At 34.9% G+C, this 22,478-nt stretch overlaps 1 protein-coding gene across 6 annotated transcripts in view; it reads left to right on the forward strand.

Annotated features, from left to right (window-relative positions):
• The window catches only part of DACH1 (dachshund family transcription factor 1), a 354,190-nt gene that overhangs the window by 161,489 nt on the left and 170,223 nt on the right, over window positions 1-22,478 (forward strand). The window lies entirely within an intron of this gene.

The following is a 22,478-nucleotide window of genomic DNA, read 5'->3' on the forward strand; positions in this document are numbered from 1 at the left end:
AAGTTAATAGATTCAGTAGGTAGCCCAGATTTAAGTAGGGCATAGGCAAAACAGAAGGATATTTAATGTAGCCCTTATATAACTTGTAATCAAATTGGGTGAAGGTTATTACCAATGGATTTAACTTAATTTCTGTCTCACATCTTGGACTGTTTTAATTCAGTGAAACCACAGAAACTGTATTCTGCCTGTAGAAAATCCTTTTTTACTTTGTGTAAAAAATTTGTGCTAAGTGGGGACTTTTTTGTTTTACTGTGTTATTTCAGAGCTGTTTATATAACCTCTGAGATAACGCTGTCTTTTGGAGTTGTGTTTGAATCTGCTTCATTGCTCCTTTTAGAATTATTCATGATCTAATTGTATTTGTTCACTTAACATAGATCCATCTGTGGCCTGCTCCCAGTAAAAGCCTCCTCATTTCATCCTCAGTCATTACATGCGAACATCTCACACATTGCTTAGCTCCAGCTCACTTTTTGTACAGCATTGTTCCTATGGTTACTTGCAGGGATTATTTCCACCACAGTTTACTATCTGATTCTTTCACTTTTTATTTGTTGCTTTGGTATAGTTTCTGCTGCCCTGACTCTGTATTAAAAATCACTTTATCTTCCATGATATAAATCTCAACAATTTTTTCAGAGATGTGAACGATTTGGGAGCTGATTGTCATAATTAATTTATTTTTGGGAAGAAGGTATTCGTATCAGGGTGTGTGGTTTGAGGCTTCCTCATTTCTTTGAAAAGTTTTGTATAAATGACTAAGTTTTGGCCACTATGCTGTCTTCTAAAGAGAAGTGTTCCTCTCATTTTTCAAAAGTTAGTGATTTTGAGATTAATCTGAATTCTGTCCCTTTTAATTTCCTTTCTATTTTACTGTTATATTTTCATGATAGCAGCAATCAAAATAAAGGTGCTTACTTAAATTTCACTTTCTGGTTTTGCTTTTATGTCTGTAATATGCATAAAATATAGACCAGAATAAAATAGAACAGAATATCTTACTTGGAAGGGACCTACAACAATCATGTAATCCAACTGCCTGACCACTTCAGTGCTGACCAAAAATTAAATCAACTTATGTAACTGTATTTTGGAAAGATTATTAAATTGATTTTAGTCACCTTAATACTGTTGCTTCAAGCTTGTCAGATTTATTACTTCTATTATTCTAGTAAATCAGGGAGGAAAGCCATTAGGTAATCTTTTAAAGAAAAAATGAAAAACACTAAACACTGATAGATAAATACAGAGCAAATGAAAAGGGATTTCCAGTGCTAACATAACTCGTAATTTCTCCTAAAGGCATCTTAAGTATCTTTTGCCAAATGTCTGAAGAAAATACAAACCTGAATTCTTACCCCCTTTTTTTACTTTGCTTCTTCCTGCTTGCTAGCAGCTTCTAGGAAAATTTTCAGATGATGTAATTGTTTTGAATTGCATTGGCTTTCTTTCATATATACTGCATGCATCTTCAGGAAGAAACCTCACTCCCTGAGGCTGCTTAATGACAAATCTTTAGCTTTGTATAACTGACACAAAAAAGGGGAACATTTCAAAACATCTATTTTGACAAATATACCTTCTTGTGCTGTCTCTGCATTTGTTTACAACAACATATTCTTGGAAAAATACTTGCTAAATTCAGAGTTAGATCTCTTATCATAGCACGAAAATACTATTTGTGGTACACAGGCTCAAAAAGAGCTGCTCACAAACCCTATTATGTTTCAAGATCTATAAAGACACTTTTCACAGTTCTTTTAAAATTTTAATTCTTATGAACACTTTGCCAATTTATTTTTAAAATAACTTTTTTTCTTTCTTTCTTAATATAAGTTTATTTTTTGATATGTAGAGCTGGAATTGCATAATTCCATGGACAGTGGGCATCTCATTGTGGCTGAGGCTTTCAGAATTCCATGCTATTCCACGCTGTTGCCATCTTCTTTTTTCTTGTGAGAGATACTATGTAATAGCACTTTATTTAGAGTGTGTGCTACTGAGAACAGAGCTTTCTGGGCACAGAATTAAGACAGTTTCAGCCTGACCTGACAGCCAGAAGGAGAGAAAAAGCTGGCAGATTTTCGTAAGTTCTTTTCAAAGTAGGGAGTAGTTTCAGATACTTCTCCCTCTTTGGTCTGCCACTGCCTTTATGAAGGGGGAATTAAGGGAATATTTATAATCTAATAGAGACAATTCCTTGTCATCCTAGGTGTATCACTCTTACAACATGGCAGAAGAGTTTCCTTTCAAGAAGTAGTACCTCTGTGTAGTGTGTGAATGTGCTAATTCAGGTATCTCACTACTACGCTTCACTAAATGAAATAAATAGGCCCATAATCAGCACTGAGTATCATCCCTGTAGGTTTACTCAAGTGAATGGAACTACATCTTTCTGAGCGTGTTTTAGATTTTCTCTATGCTCTGATGAATTCATATTTTCAAGTTTCTCTATGCAGCAATGAGCAGCACAGTGATGTGGTGGATTCCATATGATATGAAAGTGCCTGAGACATTTGCTGCTGTCCTGTTCTGCAGCTGATTTCTACCCCTAATTCAAGTCATGGCAGTAACTTTTGGGACCAATCACTAAATGTCTTGTTCAGTAGGGTTCCTACTGATAATCCAGCTACTGCTGATGTGGGCAAGATTGTGCCTGTAATCCAGCTGGAGAGTACTCAATTCTGCAGATGCTTTGTATTCATTAGCAATATGTACTCTGGCATTAAATCTAGATTTTGATTAGAAGGTGAATATTTATATTGTGAAATCAGTTTGCCTCCCTAATTTGATTTTAATAGGAAGTAGAACTGGGGAAAAACATTACTGGCAAAATGTTTGACAGAAAAAGATAGAAAGTATGAGAACTAGTAGCATTCAAAGTAGATTTTAATCTGTTTTTTCCATCAGGGTCTATTTTTAAAATATTTCTGTAAAAATAGAGTCCTTGAAAGAAAGAAGGAAAGAAAGTGTGTTCAATAGAAATAATTTTCTTCTTACAGAACACTGCAAAGCATGTATTATTTTGGGACTTCCTTTATTTTTCTGAGTTTTTAATGACTGAAGTTTTTTAAACTTTTATAAAACAGAGGTTTTTAGTCAAGTATTAAGTTGAGATAGTTTTGTAGTAGTTTTTTTCTGAGCAGAAAACTAATTTTAAAGGAAATATGTATGGAAATAGAATTCCAAACCAGCAGATTAATTACTTTTCCATAGAAATGCTAAGCATACAGGTAAATACCTTCACTATATTTTTACTATCTGAGAAAAGAATTTGATTTTTCCTAGCTTTAGCTGTGCAAGAAGTTAGCTATCAAGGAAGAGATTAATCTGCTAATATGTCTGAGGTGTAGCTGTTGAAATCTTAACAAGTCACTTCCTTTCACAGCCAGTGGAAAGTAGCAGACATCTCTAGAGTGATACATCTCAGTATAAAATAGGCCAACTTGAATCACCCTCTGGAAATGCCTGTGTCTCTTCATTGACTGTAGGCAACCTATATGAAGAGTTTGGTCTGAATGATTACATTTTAGAAGGTTAATTTAAAATTAACTGGGTGAAGCTGTCAATGTAGGTAAATTATTTTAAATACATGGATGCAAACCTGTGTCTGTACACTGTCCATTAAATGAATCTTACAAAATTATTGGCATGTTTTAAAGTATTTGACAAAGCTTAGCGTATTCTGGGTATAGTAATAAAAAGAAATAGGGAAATATTTATTCTTTTCATTCTTACAAGAAGTTGTATATCACACACATGCAATTTAGCAGGCAAACAAATCACATTTTAGCCAAGGACTGAAACTTCTGATACACCTCAGGATTCACTGTGAATTGTGTCTGTTACTGGTTTCTGGTAATTGTGTTAATGGCATAACATGTACATACTTTAGTGCACTTAAAAGACTGATAAATCTCTCCAAACTGGTAAGTGCTGAATTCCATCTGCACTACTTAACTGTAATAGTTCCTCCTTAAAATACATCTTTAAATACCTTATTTGGTGCCATGTCTATTTATTTTTTTTCAGTGCTATAGGGGAGAATTTTAATTTCAAAATTCATAATGTCCTGCAGTACTTTCAGCATGTTGAAAGATTGAGAGAAAGATCAGATTTGTCTAAGGTCTCTGGTCAGTAGTGGTTTCCACATCTAATTATATTTATTAAAAATGGATGTAATTTTTCATATCATTATTGCAAAGAAAATGCTGATAACTCCAATATCCACTTACATATGTTTAGAAGCATGAACATGTAGCCTGAATAGTGGACCTGGACACCTCAGTTATATTGAAAGTTTACTGTCCTTTTTGTCTTTATTTTTCTGAGATACCCGAATAAATTTGTTTGCTTATTTATTAAAGGGAGAACTTTCATTCATTTTTGTATAAGTAAGGATGTACTTTATAAGCTGTAAAAACCCCTCACATATAGATAATCATTTAGACTGTAGATTGCTTTTATTTTTTTTAATGTTTTGAGTCTCTTAATCCATATTTGCCTACTGCATTTCAAAAGGGAATCAAATTGGTTTTGTGGTACATTAATGTTTTATGCAATATTCCATAGAGAACATTAAATCAAAATAAAAGAAAAAGGTTGACCTCTAACACTTACACCCATTTCTTATGTCAAACTGGAAGATGTTGAAAGCCTTATATGGTCGTAACCCTTCTATCTAACTGTGACCCTCCTTAACATTAAGCAGGTGACTCGATTAAACATAAATCAGGCATAAAATGCCCTGCATGAGGCAGCACAGTGAATCAAGCAAATTATCAAATGGCAAAACTCGTTCTGTGCTCTGGGCAATGTAAGCTGCCAGCACTTATACATCAAAACTTCACTCAGTGTAAGATTGATTTTATTTTATTTTGTTTATTTTAATTCCCTACAGCAAGCTGTGCTAGTTGTGTAAAATGCTGTCTGCATCATTACGTTCTTAAGAAATGCTTTTCTTGTTTAGCAGAGGCCAGTTGCAATCTTAAGCAACATAATCTATCTAGATATGCTGCGCTCTGTAGTGGGTTCTAGTGAGGTTGATATTTTGTGCAGTAATAGCAAAACTTAAGCTTCTGTGATTGTATAGATTTTTTTTTCTGTTTATTTGTGTGTATACATACACTATCAGCTTTATCAAAAATATGAGCACCAAAGGGATAATGTTATAAAATTGAATCACCAGTAGCCATTGAAGGCATTTTCCAGTTTCAGTAAAGATGCTGGGATTAAAGCGTGTAAGTCCAATCTTAAGGCAAGAATGAATTTTTATGTAAGATGATACATGTCTTCCTTTCACAGTTGCTTTTTATGCTGCCTTAAAACATGTCAAAATAATCCCCAGCAGAGGAGCCTAAAAGGAATGTCAGCTCTGTGGTTATGTAAATCGAATTGAGTGCTTTACAGCAGGTTAAGATTTTTATAACTCAGGAGTTGTTAACAGCCAGCTGGTTTGTATCTGTTTTTTATGGTTATTCTTGTCATAGGCAGCCTCCACAATTTTTAATTATATTTTATGGTATGTGTTTTCCCTCCTCTTGAATCCCACTGCCACTCTTTGCTTCAAAAGATATTTTCCACTGGGAAGAGGAGAAGCATTGCTTTGGGACTCCATCATTAGTAATACTGTTGTATAATTACCTCCTGGTAACAACAGAGGAGTGTGACTCTCCATCGCAGATCTTTAACTTGCTATGCCAGGATGGAAATCTGTACACCCCGTTAGGCTGTGGTGCCTGCAGCCCTTAACTCAGACTGGTATCTCCTGCTTTTAAGGAACTGATTTACAGTTTTTATTGCAGTCACAATGCAAATTCCACTTTGCTTCACACTTCAGGTTTGAACGTGTGCTTTGTGCTTTGCAGATTTAACGTATTCCATGTTCTGGATCACCACTCGTTTTTGTAACATACATTCTCAAAAACGCCTTCGTCTTAATTTTTTGTTTAGTGACCGTAATAGTGATATTGGACAAACATAATCTTTTCAATGTTTTTATAGCAGGGTAATTTAAAGAGTACAGTCTGATTCCCATCTGGAGTAGAAATAATTTAACATATACTGAGCACTTTGTTGGAAAACAAAACATCATTCCTGACAGCCTGAAAAGCCAATGCCTTGTTTTTTTGTTAGACTTCAAGAAGTTATGAAATATTTAGTTCTGTATAACTGTGAAGACATCACCAGAAACTACTTTCTTGAATGTTTTACAGCATTTTGTGAGTGTCCTCCCTCTGCCAAAGGAAATGGAGTGCTTGTTAATTGTCTTTAATGGTAGATCCTCCTATTGAAACACCTCCTCTTCTTGCAGAAGTAATGATGTAAGAGCGAGAGACTTAAATAATTGATCACATGGAGAAAGCTGTTTGTTAGGTGGTTAAAGGACTGTTAAGCTTGTCAACTGTAAGATAACAAAAAGAGTACTATGAGCCTGTTTTTTAGGTGATCTTAAGAAAATTAACACTTGTTTTTAGTTAAAATCTAAAATAGTTGTAGTCAATCTCACTTAAAAAGCCTATTTTCAGAGTGCAAAGCAAATAATATATGCTTTTGTGTTGCATTCCAAGAATTGATTTGTGTAATCCAGTTTCATTATTTTAACAGACTGAAATCAATAGAAGTATTATCATCATACCTAATATATTCAGACATTATGGCTCTATAGATCTTCTTGTATTACAAAATATTATATTTAAATTTGAATGTTAAGTGTTTATTCTGACCTACTTATGGTCTAATGCCCAATGTCAGCAGCTTCTGAACTTCAAATCTCTCTCTCTACTGTGTTGGCTTCATATTAATTTCTAAAGCTACACAGGGTCACACCATGTAACTTAATATAAAGATGCAGAATAAATATTTATTATCAGAATTAGTCTATCTGGTAAGCTAATTTTTTTAAAAAAAGTATAATGCAGTAGGAAAAGTAAAAAAAAAAGAAAAAAGAAAAAAAAAAGAAACAGCTTTAAAATAACAAGTTTGATAAAAATGAAGTTTGAATATAAGTAAAACTATACTGATATTTGCAAAATACATTTCTCATATTTTTTTTCAATTTATTTTCCCCAAATTCATCCTTTTAATAGTTAAGAATGAAGGTGAAAATAATAATGACATCAAAAGTAAAGAAGATACTTCTTAAAATGCATAAGATAGGGTTCAATTAGTACAGAACAGGAATTGCATATACTACAACTGCAAGATATATAATACATTGCTTTTAAAAAGCACATTGTACATAGATATATAGTGTATTTTTTAAAAAGATTGTCAAAAACCCCAGGAAATCTCACAGACTTTATGTTTAGCAGATTAGGTGCATACAAAATGTTTTATGTTTTAGGAATTAGGGTACTGCAGCCACAGTTGATGGTTTCACCTCGCCACTTACCCCAGGCAAAACTGCTGGTATTTGCCAACCATGACCCACAAAAGTAATCGTCATTTCTTTCTTCTCCAGGGTTCTTGGGGATAGTGTGTGCTGTTTAATGATATTTATTTGTTTGGGGTTCCAAAATATATCTACAGATAATAACCTGGAAACTAGAACTAATATATTGAATTTTTAATTGCTTCTTTTTGCCATAACATAAAAATTTGAAGTATAAATAGTTTTTTATTGAATAAACTGCTTTAAAGCAGTACCTGAACCTGCCCTAAAGTGTTTGGCTACCAATGACATTCTGTGACAATGAGAAGATACCTGCATATTTCAATTAGGCAGTAGTATGTCACAGAAGATAATCTTTGGGTGGCATGCAGTATGTGACCTTCTTGGAACAATTCATTTGAACAGATAAAATAAAATAGTTTTGACTTAGACTTAATTGCAAAGTTTCCATAGTTGTCAGGTATTTTAGAAGAGCAAAGTCTATGCCAAGTTTCACTGATCCAGTGTAGCTGGAAAAATGCATCAACAGCTAAAGAGGCTGTTGACTACATCAGGTTTTAATTCATTAATTTACTCTAGATGGACCTTTGAATGAGAATTTCCCCCAGTGTTATTACTCCTCTATTGAAAACAACCATGGGTTTTCTCCTTCGTGTGTGTACAATTTTGGATTAGAAACAAAGTTAAGAATATGCTTTTTTGAATCTCTCAATTTAAGATTAATGTAGAGATAAAGAATTAAGCATTATCCTTGAACAGGTAACCTGATGTAACAGTTCTTAAATATACACCTGTTTTTTTCTTGTCTGTAAAGGATGGAAAGATTATTAGATAATTATATTGTTCCTCTTTCAGGCCATTTAAAAAAAAATCTAATGGCTTTACAACACAATTAGATTAGAAGTGTATTTTTTAATCCTTAATATCCTGTTTTTCAGAATACTACTTCCTTTACAGTCAACAAAAAAATAACTAGTCACATTTTACAAACATAAGGTAAAATAATTATATTCCTTCTCATGATTGTCAGTGATTTAGGAAGAGCACGTATAACACTTAACTAGCACAGGTAACAACAGAAGGGTGGAGATTTTTTTTTAACTTAATTTTAATAAAGCCTTAAGTAGCTTTCATGGCATTAAGAATTTTTCACAAATCATCAGAAATTGAAAAGTGTTTTAATTTTTTTTTTAATTGCTAAACTATTGATCTTATGCCCTCCCTGCTTCAGAGTCTGAATTGACCATATGCTAACTTGAAATTCAAGTTGGTAAAAACCCGTGTATCTGTTAATTTGATGGTTTTGATAAAAACACCACAGCTAAGCTAATAAAAACATTTATTTCCTATTCTTTCTTCGTGTCTTCCAGGCTCAAAAGTGTTTTGTGACCTTTTAAAGGTGCATGGTAAAATTGATAGCAATGTTTCATCTTCACAGTTCCTGTGTGGATTTTTATCCATGTACAATTTGCACTGAACTGCTGCCCTCACTTCTTACAAATCTACCTTGCATTCATGGACTTTGTTTCACTTTATAGATTTAGAACAAGGGCTGAAAACAATATTAATGCATACTTGGCACTTTCTTATTTCTAAAGCTTTGTACAACTTTTGGCTGATTTGTATTGATAATCCTTCTGTAGAGTAAGGAAGTGTTATCTCCATCTAATAGGTAAAGGGGAATGAAATTAAAATGCAGAATCTGATACTTTCTGGTAATCTCAAAATTAAAATTCAAGAGCCTCTAATTTCTTCTTCTGATGGTATTTTTAGCTAAAAGGGTGAATAAAGTAACTCAGGTATTACTCAGATACTTTCAATGTCTCTTCAGATTCTTCTTGCTACCACTTAAGGATTTCTGTAGAAGGTATGCTTTGCACATGTGGTTAAGCATAGGTCTTGTAGGTGTGGGGTTATGATCTTTTTGGATCTAATTTGCTACTAACTGAAGATAAATGATGAGAAAATGACAAACAGGGAACTCAGGACATCAGCAGTCTAACCAGCTGACCTAGGGGCATTTCTGAAGCTGCCAAAATAACTGCTCATATAATCTCTCAAAAAGCACAATCCTACTGTTGGAAAAAATATCAACCATAATTTGCATGTGGCCATTTTATATGAGCACATAGGATGAGAAAAAGAAAGTTAATATAAGGTGAAGTGCACTGTGTTAATGGCATTCTGCAGATAAAATTGCTTCAGTAAATACTTGTAGTGAAACATTGTGTTAGTGGAAGACTGATTTGGGGGGACACAGCACAATGGTAGGAACTTTGAAATGGAGTAAAGTTTATTTTTTGTTATATGGTAGCTTGAAGTAATGAAAAATGTTCATTAAAATATCTCTTTTATAAATACTCTAAGGTGAGCTGATGCTACAATTGGATACAAAAAAATATTTGATCCTCTTGATAAAATTGATATTGAATTGTTTGTGTTGAAGCAGACATTAGAGATCATCTAGTTCCAGCTTCTCTGCCGTGGGCAGGGACACCTTCCACTAGGCCAGGTTGCTCATAACCCCATGCATCCTGGCCGTGAAGACTTCCAGGGATGGGATATCCACACCTTCTCTGGGCAATCTGTTCATCACCCTCACAATTCAAAATTTCTTCCTAATACCTAATTTAAACCTACCCTCTTTAGCTTAACACCATTACATTCTGTCTGATTACTCCATGCCCTTGTACCTCTCCAGCTTTCTTGTAGCTGCTTTAGTGACTGGAAGGTGATGTAAAGTCTCCCTGGAGTCTTCTCCAGGCTGAACAGCTCCAACTCTCTCAGCCTGTCTTCAAAGGAGAGATGATCCAGCCCTCTGATTGTCTTCATGACCCCTCTCTAGATTGGGTCCAGCAGGTCCGTGTACTTCCTGTGATGCGGGCCCCAGCTGGACACAGTGCTCCAGCTGGGGTCTCACAGGAACCCAGTAGAGGGGGGGAATCACTTCCCTCAACCATGCTTCATTTGATGCAGCCCAGGATACAATTGGATTTCTGGCAATCTGTTAGTTTGGTGAGGAATGTCAACTGTTCATTCAGGAGACTGAATAAAAGAATCCATCCAAAATTCCTGTATATCATCAGCATTGTAGGAGGCAATCTTTTTTCCATGCACTGAAGCCATTTTGTAACTAATTTTATATTTCATGCTCTTTGATATGAGTAATATCAATCACTTATGCTTGAATGGTAGCAGTTTCCAGTGAAAGTAGAACATATACTAATATTCACTGAAGTTTTCCTGCAATGTAAGCTTTCTTAGAAAAAAAACCACGAGAATGGAAAAAACTACTTGTAAATATTTTTCTTCAAAAGCATGGTCAGTTGAGACAACACAATACCGCCTCTTTTGTAATGTGTTAGCTGTAGTTGAGAAAGGCGGGATGTCAACAGCAAAGGAAGAAAAATGTAAATACAACTGCATTTAGACACAGAGATTTGATCATGGTACTGCCTGGTGCATATATGAATGTCTCTGTAGATGATATGTTATCCTTATTAAATATTGTTGCTGGAAGAACAGAATTGTGTTGATTCATCTGCCTTTATTACATGAAACCGCACTGTATACATATATATATATATATATATATATATATATATTTATATGTGCACATATAAATATGGTTAGTATGCAGCTTAGATGAAATACAATCCTCCTGTGGCCTGTTACCACCACAGAAAATCTGTTTCAATAGATGGAGGAATTACTCTTCTTCAAGCCTGGCAAAAAATATAGCATGTGACTAATACAACCAATTAGGGAACAGAGCAAACAGAGAATTCTAGAAATGTCTTAAAAACTTCTTAAGGCACTGGCAGAAAACAATTTTCCTTAATGTTATGGGCTGTTAGTACATCGCAGAATTAAATGTAACAACTGGTCTGCATCCTTTCAAAAGCAATTCCTGTGTTTTAACATGTAAGTAGTGATTAAGAATTAAATTTTAAAGAAACTCAACAATTTAATATAAGAAATTCCATCAAATCCGGTCATTTTCTTTCCTGTAAATTTTATGCATACCATAGACATATTTTGAGAGCTAATTTATTCTTCACTTTGGAAAGTGTCCACTAGTTCTTTGGGATATGCAGTGACAAATATTAATTATAATCAATGTTTTATACTTGCAATCTTATTAGTTATCTGTATGTCTTCCAAAGTGACTGCAAGTCAACATTAGTATCAAATTACTAGAATGATGTTCTTATTTCTAAAATAAACTAACAACAGTGACCCTGTTCTATTTTTTTTTTTTTTCAAATTATTTATACTATAAATTTTAGTCTAGAAGTCATTATGTTGAAGACCAGTAATATGTAGAAAATACAAAAGAAATACATGTACACTATATGGGCTATGTATTTTTTTTTGTTAAAAAAATAATTTGGAATGTTGATACTTTCATTGTCATGTATTGAGGTTGCATCTTGTAGTTGATTCAAGTTAGATAGCTTGCAGTTGGGATAAAAATAGTGAGTTATCATCCAGATACTAATTAAATTTTTGCCAGTAATTTCTATTACTCACTCTGTGCTAAATGTGCAGTCCATCTTGCCAATCTGAATGTCACACAAGTCTGAAACTTGGAATTTAGCAATGATCAGAAAGAAGGTAATAACCCAGAGGGAGGAGAAATTAGAAAGCCCATGACCCATTTTGCTCTTGTGTGAGTGTTGAGAAGGTGGAGAAAAGTGATTTCCAGGAACAGACACATTTTTGAAAATCGAAATCTATTGATAACATGTGCATTAATGGATGAAGAAAAGATTAATTAAATTATCTGCTGCAAGTTATAATCTAGGTCTCCCTACAAAATGGGGAATCTATGACATAACTGTTGTCATCATATTTTGTCTCTTTGTGCACAATACCAAGTCGAGAGGATCATGGTAGCTTAAAGCTTGTTCTTTCATAAAGTATAGCTAGCAATGAATATATAATGTCTCCTTTGCATAGCATACTATGAGGATTTCTCAGGTTTCTGCCAAAGAGAATGTTGGGGTTCTCTTATGCTTGCTTATTGGATAACCTTTGAATATTAATAATGTGTTAGACAAGGGTACCAATCAGTTGTCGGCTTCAAAGAATATGCCTTTTGGAAGCAATACATATGTTCATGTATATAAATCTGAACTTACAAATGTCTGCAGGTCTTCATAATGTAGAATTGTGATTATGCCAATATGGTAGGAACTGTAGAAAAGCTACTTCATCTTTGTTTTTGTATTACAATCCAGTACAGTACAATAATATATCCATTATAAATACCACACTTTCCTTTTAACATCACTAACATCATTAACTTTTTGTGTAGCAGGCAATTCTGAGGTACAAAACAAAAGTATTCTGTTGAATGAATTTCAGTATTCACTGAACACTGTGGGTGTGAGAGAGCTCCCTTGATTTAGGGTGATAATTTGGCCTTAGAATAGAAAACAAATTATGGAGTTATTAAGTTTGGAAAAGACCTCCAAGATCGAGTCCAGCCTTTGACAAACATCACCATGCCCACTAAACTGTATCAAAAAGTGCCACATTTACTCACTTTCTGAACACTTCCAGGGATGGTGACTCCATCATTTGCCTGGACAGCCTGTCTCAACGCTTAACCACTCTTTCAGTGAATGAATTTTGATAGTGGGACACAACATAGGTGCATATCATGCCTCTGTTGTGCCATAGCTTGTACTAGAAAGAGATACTTTGTCTTCAAATGTCACATGCCATCCAAAAACATTCATCTAACACTTTGCTCTGCACCCAGGGTGCTACCTGTGCAATTTAGTGTTCTGTTCCCTTGTGCAACAAGTAGAGCATAGAGGTGAGAGAGGACTATGACAATTGACTGCCTTTTCATCTGAAAAAAAGGACTACATAGTGTTACCTGTGAGTCATTATCACAGCTACTTTGTACAGTATCACAGTACAAACTCTGCTATCACTGTGCTGTAGTAGTACGTTTAGCCCCATGCCTTGCCTCTGGCACAGAGTAATGCATAATGGATCTGACGAAACTTAAAAAAGAAAAGGAAAAAAAAAAAAAGAGAAAAAAAGAACCCCAAAGCCACAGTACAGCTCTTGAAGTTACAACACTTCGAGTGAATAAAAGAATGAAGAAGGAGAGAGGACTCTCCTGACCCTTACAGGTGAATTCTTTACATTCAGAAGTGTGAAAATTCTCTTATTCAACTTGCTGTGTTAAAGCAAGGGTACACATCTTTAAATAACCAGTGGATTTCTGGGACTTTTTGCCACTATTATATTGACTTCTGTCTTTCTAATGTTTGGCACAACCTGCTTTGCACACTGCAAATACAGAGAAATAATCAGAAAACAGTTATAGAATTTGTTAATGTATATTGTATTAAAAAGGTTTCTTTTTAGGGGCAGGAGGATTCAAAACAATCTCTACTTTAAAGCTAGATATGACAAAAGAGGATCAAAATTGTTCTTTAAAAACATTTTAGGATTTTTTTATATATGTAGTATATTTTAACTCCATTAAAGAATAAACCAATGGAATCTTTATTGAAAATATCTTGAAATAGTAGTTTGTATTTTAGACATTTATTGAAGGTCTACTGCTCTAATCAGCAGCTGTGATAATATTTCATCACATCTAAAGCCCTGAATTACTTGCCTTCTTTCATGACTAGAAATAATGCTGTTTTCACTTCCTGAGGATGGCAGGAGCCTGAAATAAGTCTGTAGCTGACTATTCTTATGCACCGGAAGTGAGAATCAAATCTTTTTTTCTTTGGGCAAAAATGTTGCTTTAGGAGCAAAGCCATAAAGGCCACAAAGGCTTTGATAGCACGTCAGCTAGATACTAGTGGGCTGTTTCTCCAGTGTGTGGACTCAGTGCAGAGAACAGGTCCCTCTAGGGGCACATCCATTCCACCAGAAAGCTATCAAAGCTAAAATTGTGGTGCACAGCTAAAATCTGATTTTATTCTGATCTTGTTCTAGTGCCACAAATACTTGTACAGATGGATAAGTTAAATTTCATTCCCATGATCAGGCACGTGGACTAAGGCACGTGGACTACAGTGGGTCTATGGGAAAGAATCTGGCGGTTCTGTTTGCAGGGCTGAGTTTGGAAGTTGTAGGGAAACACTTCCATGGGGCCATCAGACTGCCTCAGCAGTGTTTGGATATTAGTTTAATCAAAGAACTGTGTGCCATTACCCCAGGATCTGTGTCAAGCTGTGGATTAGGTTTATAAAAAAAAAAACCACTACAAAAGCTCCTGCTGGTTGAAAGATTATGAGTATTTAGCTACATTACGGCTGTTACAGGCATGAACACGTCTTTTCAGTATTTTTGAATTGTAGCACTGTTACAATTAATTAGTTGTGTCCATTTACTTATAAATTAGACTAAAGTTAAAGGCTAAGGTTTTTTAAAATACTACTGGTCTTCTTATTGTTTTTGACTATGTAACATAAGCTGTAATACACTTCTCTAAACTGGTCCCAAAGAGTATGTCAGTAAAAGACACTGTAGTTAGTAAAATCTAACATTAAACGAAGAAAATTCACAGAGCACCAATAACCAACAGTAACTGTCATGTTAAACCTTTTAATTTCTCCTAACAGCAAGAATAGTATTGTGAGAACATGAGATAATACAGATGAAAAGAAGAAAAGAACTTCTATTTGTAAAAAGTGCAGGGAAGTTGTTCCCATAATAAGTCATTCTAGTAAAGAAGAGCCATTATTGCACTCTAGCAATGCAAATGTAAAATAGAAAGTCTTTCAGGAACCAGCCATCATTGTTAGCATAATATATTGTCAGTATATATATGTTTCGCCTTCCCCACTTTTTTTTTTTTTTTTTTTTTCTCTGAACTGCATGCTATTCAGTTAAAGGGACTATGGATCAGGATTTGACGCTTAAGGAAAAGTATTTTTTTATATCGTTCAAAGCTGACCTCTGCTTTTAAAAGGCTTGATCTGCACTTTTTCATCTGTTTAGAAGCATACATTTTTGGTTAAGAAATTGAAGACAATCTCTTTGTCTTTTTCCTAAGCAGGGAAGGTTGAGATAAAAAAGAATGCCTGCTTTAAAAGTCACACATGGCTGTAATTTAAGATTTTTTTTACCTCATTGTCCATAACAGTTGAAAGAAACCTTCAATGAAAGTTTATTAACTAGGCCAATGCCTGAGGCAATAAAGGTTCATTTATTACCAGTTTCTTGGCTGTTTTTCTTCTTCTATTTTTCCGTTAAACTCATAGCGTAAGATAATACTTCACAAAATTAAACCTTTGACCTTCTGTGGAGTTAAGTCGCCTTTGATTAGATAAAGTAACAATTTATGGTCCAGCATGAGGTTGCACATGAAATGAATAATGCAACAGAGTGAATGAGAACTGAGAATCTATTGCTTTTGAAAAGATGACTGTTGTTTAAGAAAGAATGTTCTCTCTTAATTGTATTGTATTGTTGCTGTGTGCATTCCAGTAGGATTTTAAACTGTTGCTGAAAACGACATTTTAGACAGGCAGTTATGCAATATACATTGTTTAATTCTGTCACAATTGCACCAAGCCAATAATAAATTCATAGATTACAAAACCCCATGAAGCTGTAACAGTTAGTAATCTATTGTGGTATTTGAAATACACTTTGGGATTTCACTTTTTACTCTTCAGTACAAAGGAATATATCCACTAGAAAGACATGGAATGTAAGTCAATCAGTTCCATATATATTAGTATATATAATTAACAAATATTAGTGATAAAATAATTCCATTTGCACATTTTTGGAAGCATTGTTTGACCTGCTTGTAGATCTATTTCAAAAAATGCAGTTTTAATAAAACAAAAGGACGCTGCTGCTTTCTACATCAATGTTTTATTTCTGCAACTGTGTTATTAGTTGTGCAGGCACATCATAATAAGAAAGATTTTTAGGTTCGAACAGTGCTGTGGAAATTTAGCTCTTTTGCTTATTTATCTTAAATGCTATACCCAGGCCTCAAAATTCATAGTATAAGTTAGGAGTAGTTACAGGAAAAAGGTCTGATTAGACTGATGAACAACAGATGGTTTGAGCTTCACATACACTGTTTTCTCCCAATGCAAGACTGTCAGTTTCAGTTTAGTTGCACCAGTCTAAACCATGGATGATTTTTTCCTAAGCATTCCTTCTCTAACAATATTTAAAGTGCAGGGAGGTTTTTTTCCAATAATATGATATTTTTAATAGTAGGCCTTTAAGACATATTAAAAAAAATATCTAGATGAGCAGTTTATGCTGAACCACTCTAGTCAATCAGAAAAATATAGTTAGGCACACCAGACAATAATTTCTTTGATTATCCCAAAATAACAGGTGATAAAATTTTTAGGGTTTACTAAGCTTGTTGTATTGGATCAATCCAGACAGCTTAGCAAAAATAAAGTTTCTGGATAACTGTGAGATTCAGGACATACATTATACATAAAGAATTCGCTTAGTGAAACTCAGTATATTTTAGCAGAACATTTTGGTGAAGTTCTCCTTTCTGCAATCCAGTCTGTGTAATCAGACCTCTGTCCTCCTGCAGATTGCTTTCCCCTTCTTGTTTTATGTATCACACTGTATAAAACACCCATTAGATCAGAGAGTAAGGTTAGGATCCTATTTCATTTGAAATAACTAGGCAGCAGCATAATAAGCTACCAAAAACTTGTACCTGAACTGCTGAAACCCATGAAACCAGTGCAATAACCTACAGTGATCAGAGTGAGGTCCTAAGAGGAAACCCTGCCTTTCTTTCCAAGGCAGATTTTTTTTTCAGATTTTAGTAGAAATTTTGCTGAAGTAAGAACCACAATATGCAGTCTGGTATTCAGTCGAGAAAGGGCTTGAATTATTTTCAAGTCAGTACCATTGAAATAAACTAGAAGAAAAAGGATTAAGAATTAATTTGAAATAATGAAAGGAGGTCTTTCAGAATTGAGATGAGATTTGGAAGTCCTCCCATACAGTGCGTAAAGTGCTTCTACAGAATTAAGTTTCCAGCAGATAAATGAAATTAAATGTAACACACTGCTGACAGTTGTATTTTGGTTTTTTGCCTGTTCTGTGATGATAAAGGTAAAGTTTCTTGAAGATGTTATAGAAGTCCTAAAGAGGGAGCTTGTGTAAGTATATACATGTTACTGAATTTAGTAAGTACCCATAAAGAGATATATATGTATATATATGAAGGTAATAGTTGCATTAAGGAAATCACCAAATTGACTATAAGGAATTGTTAGTACTCTTAGGCATAATTATGTGAAGGAAGTTAAAAGTGAATTAAATCAATTATTTAAATAATTCTGTAATTTGTCCCAGGATGAAGTTTAGGTATGCAATAAAAAAATGTGTGTTTTGAAACATATTCAAGGCTGAAAAAGTTCCACTCACAGGTCCTTCTCTATTTTGCTTCACAAATAGGGTGTGTTGTATGCTGCTCACCCCATCAAAACTGAAAGTTTTAAGAGCTTTCTCTTAAGGCAGGCAGGCAATACTGTTTGTTGGAAGGCAGAAACTCTGGATGTGATTTAGTGCCCACCAGTAATTCATATACATTTCGAAAATCTGTCATGATATATGACAGCTCTCTTGGGGACTTTGCTTTTAAAACAGAATTGTTTTCTGAAGATGCTGGGGATTTTTTTGTCATTGCTTTCTGTTTTGTTCACTCATTTTTCAGCGTTAGAGACCACACATACTGGGCATACTTCTGGTCTCATTCTCACCCACGAAATTCTGACTTCAGTAGAGTTGCACGGGTGTAAATTAGACTAGGACTTGGCAGGAGAAAGCTTATGATTATATTTGGCAGAGACAGCAGGCTGCAACTTTATTAACATAATTAACAGCTACAAACACACCCAACAGGCCAAAGTAATCTAGTGACAGAAGAGAGAAGGTCTTAGTAGGAAAGGATCCTTCGCACTCTCTTTTGGTGTTCTGCTTCTTGTTCCTGAGTTCCTACTAAGTCTTGGCGAGCTTTCAATTGAGCTGTAATTCAAATTCATACGGCTCCTGCAAGACACCTTGAACAGACTTTTGCTGATGAGTCTATAGGAACTGTCAGCAATACGGGGATTACTTCAGAAGCGTGATGGTTGAATCGAACTTTACTTTCTGATGTTTTGCTTTTTGAATTAAATTGTTGGACAAGATTAATTGCACGCAGTAAGAGATTTAAATGAATAGCTTTATAAAGCATTAAAGTTCTAAGTATGTCACATGGGAAAAAAGCTGTAAGGTTTAAATGAATAAATGTATTTAATGCATAAAATGTCCAGGCTAATTTTTTAATTCCTTTACTAACATATTGAAAAACCATACTTTATTCATCCATCTTAGTTATACTGCTGTGGTTGTGGTAATTTAATATTCCTGCTCTTTGCTAATCTTCTGGTTCAACAGAAGTAAACAATAGGTTTCATAAATTAAAAATACGCTCCTCAGAACATGCTTCTAAAGATAAAAAACAAGGCTGTAAACATTTATGACTGAAACAAACTAGATTGTTCAAATACTGCCATGATGTATCATGTATATCAATATGGCACTGATATCAGTTAGAATGCAAACAAGGTTTTAAATGATGTGCCCCTTCATTTCAGCTGGAGAATCCGCTTTACACCATCTGCCTATCAGATGGTTAGGAACCAGGACTGCGTATTAATGCCACATGTTCGATTTTCATTCCTCTTGTAATGGTTAGATTCATATTGCTAATAGCTGTGCATGAGCACTGTCGATGAAATTTGTGTGACGATGGAGTGATGAGATATTTATAAAGCTGCCTGTCTCACTGCATAATCAGCAGGAAGAATGCCAGACATAAACAACTTATCAATTTCAGAATATTAATGACAACTACCGTTGACTTTAATCCACTGAATATTTTGGCCTGAATATTTTTTAACTGTTCAAATAAATATTTGTAAAGAATAAAAAAATACCTACGTGGCTGTTCGGTGTGATCTTTATTTCTTTCATTTCAGTTGACTTTGTACATTTGGTTATATCATTTTTGAAGGTAACATTTCTATAGTGTAAAGGAGTGCGCACCTTGGAAATTCCTTGGCTACTTATTGTAAGAGTAAATTTATACTAAGTAATGTTTACGTCAAAAGGCTTTTTCAAAGAATAAATTAAAAAGAAAAAAATCACAAGTTTTTCCCTGGGTATATACCCATCTGTGCCCTTAAAACTTAGTATTTTAAAATATAAATATAGATACATAGTAGTGTATTAACTTTTGTTTTTAGTATATTTGCCTGTCTATACCAGTGAGATAAGAAAGGTAAGGTGGGCCATGTGCTGAAGTTCTGTGCTGTACCACACCCCAGTACACCACAGTGCACCAGTGATTATAAAGCCAGTGGCTCTGATAACTGGCTTCAGGCCTCCCTTGCCACTTGCTTTGCTATATCATCACAGTCAGGTGATAGGAAAAAGTATCAGTAAAGGAGAAGCTCTGCTGTAGGCTGGAATTGCAATGAAGGACCAGCATTAAGGTAAAATTCTGAGCATGATTCGTTCCATTTCCCTCCCTGCTTACACCTGTAAGTAGGGAGGGAAATGAGGCAAGCATTTCAGATCTGCATGGTTTCCATTAGTTGCTGTATAGCAAAGTAATCATTTCAGTCAGTTCTGCGATTGTATAAGAGAAGGAATGAAATTATTAGTTTAATTTCTACTTTTTAAAATTATCACTTTTTGCCACAAGCATTATCTTGCAAAAATCATTTTACAGAGCTAAGCAATTTGTATTTTAGTTTCTCAATCTCCATCCAAAGAAATGCACCAAAGCATACTTTCTTTTTTGCAAATTTTGTAAAAAAAGAGTGTTTTTATTTCAGGAATTCTGCATCCAGGTCATTATTCCAGTGAAACAAAGTAATTGCAGGTGGTCTCACAAGTCCTATGTCCAGCATCTCCTTTGTATGTAATTTACCCCAATACTTAGAAGCACTTTAAAACAGCTGATCTAAAAGTGTAGTCACAACCAAAAATTTGAGGCCTGTTGTTGCAGTCATTGAAAATAGTGTACCAGAATATTCCTCCAAATAATTGTTCTTTAAAAAGGCTAGTTTTAGCTTTTCAGGGATGTATACATATATTAGAAAAGGAAGTATAGGTTATTGTGTTGTTTAATGAGCACCGGATGCAAACTAAAGTTCAGAGGTGCACCATCCCTTTTTCTGTGGCCAAATTTAGGGACTGCAATCAAATTTGTGTGATGTATGGCTTCATATCCTTCCTCCAAGGTAAAAATATAATTGGAAGCAATCCATGTTATTGTCAATACCTTTTAAAGATCAGAACACGCACAATTTGTGGTAGTAGCAGAAGCTGAAATAAAAGTAAACTCTCATATTTATTCACCTTCACATTTGTTTTTGGCTTTTGGTACATCTTCTACCTGAAACAGCACTTTTCTAAAGAATATTGATCTGTAATTATCACTTGGTCAGTAATTCTCATTACACATGGAGGTGTTAGAAGTCAGCCTGTGAGGAGGGTCGGGAGGCTGGAACCATTTGCTAATCTTTATGTGGTCATGCAAAGCAATAAGGGAAAACAAGCTTCAGTCAAGCAACAATATATTCAAAGGCACCTCTTATGCCACCTCATAGATTTCCTGATGTCTGCTCACCACCTTCTTTTCCCCTGCTGGAATTTGCCTTCTGTCCCTGCCTATCACTAGCCAAAAACATGGCAAATGTGAACTTGTTTTGCATGTAAGGAGTCAAAGGAGACAACAAGAGACCCTGAGAAGCAATGGTGCTAGTAATACTTACCTCAGAGGCCTGGGATTATTTGCTTATTTGGTCTTTCCTGCTAAATTGCACTCTTCTATGCTAGACAGCAGCCTTAGAATAGTAAATTGTGGAGTTAGTTCCTCTTGAGATCCGTAAGACACTTCACACCTCTCAGAATAGCTGAAAATCAGACAAGCAGGCACCTTTAAACTAATTACATGGAGTTTTTCAAGCCTTCTCCACATTCAGGGCAAGAATCTTGATTCAAAATGACTGAGGGTCTGTTTTCTTGTAGCATCACAGGCTGAGAGAGCATCAATGCATTAAACTTACCTGCTTTTTTGCCTTCTCTGTTTCTTAGACTTAATTCCCTGTCATTTCCATCTCTGCCCCCTGCATCAGTTGTGTGGGGGAGGCAGCTCCTGGGAAGTTTTGACGCTGGCTTCTCTCTGCTGCCACCCAGGCTGGGGCAGAGAGATCTGGGTGGGCAGCAGCAGGGCTTTGGGGACCACAGGAAAATTACCCTGCCTCAGGGAAGAGGGCAAAAACTGCAGAGATGCTTGTGACTTTGGTTAAAGGCTGCATCTAATTTTGAGTTTTGAAGGCAACTGGAGAACTGGACCGGTTCTCCAATTGCTCCTGGCAAAGAGAAATTTTCCTGGCTTTGTAGAGCACTCTTGTAAATGGATGGATGGCAGAAACTTGGTTTGGTAGGAAGAGCACTTGAGCTGCCTGTAGATGGCTTTGGAATTGGTATTAAATGGGTTAATAATTGCTCTTCTCATGGATATATACTTTAATGCCTTCAAGTTTGGGGAGAGCAAAATAATGTTCTGCATTATTTTTTTTCTAGAAATGCTTCCTAGAACAACTACATCTACTTGCTACTATGTATGAAATGAGAAATGTCTGAGTTCTATCATCTGTTACTCATAAATAGAAATTATAGACCTGTTTTTTCTGTTTTCTTTAGCATGTCTTACAGTAGAGATCTAATGGGATTTTTTTTTCTGAGGTATGGTTGTGTACATATTCACCTATTCATAGTCACCACTCAGGACACCATTTTGAAGCTAAATTAGATTTTTGACTGCATGTATTTGTAGCTGCATCTAGTTGTGATTCTATTATGAATGCACTTACTAGATACCAAGTTAAAGTTTAGATGAATGTATACTAGTAATATATCTAAAGTAAGGAGTAATATGATGTGAAATATTTTACTTGGAAAAGTTGATAGTTTTCAAAATCAACAAGAGGAATAATAATCTGCAGTGCTCTCTGTTCTTATGTAACAAGCATGAAGGAAT

The sequence above is a fragment of the Parus major genome, chromosome 1, assembly GCF_001522545.3.
Source record: "Parus major isolate Abel chromosome 1, Parus_major1.1, whole genome shotgun sequence".
Taxonomy (NCBI): Eukaryota; Metazoa; Chordata; class Aves; order Passeriformes; family Paridae; genus Parus; species Parus major.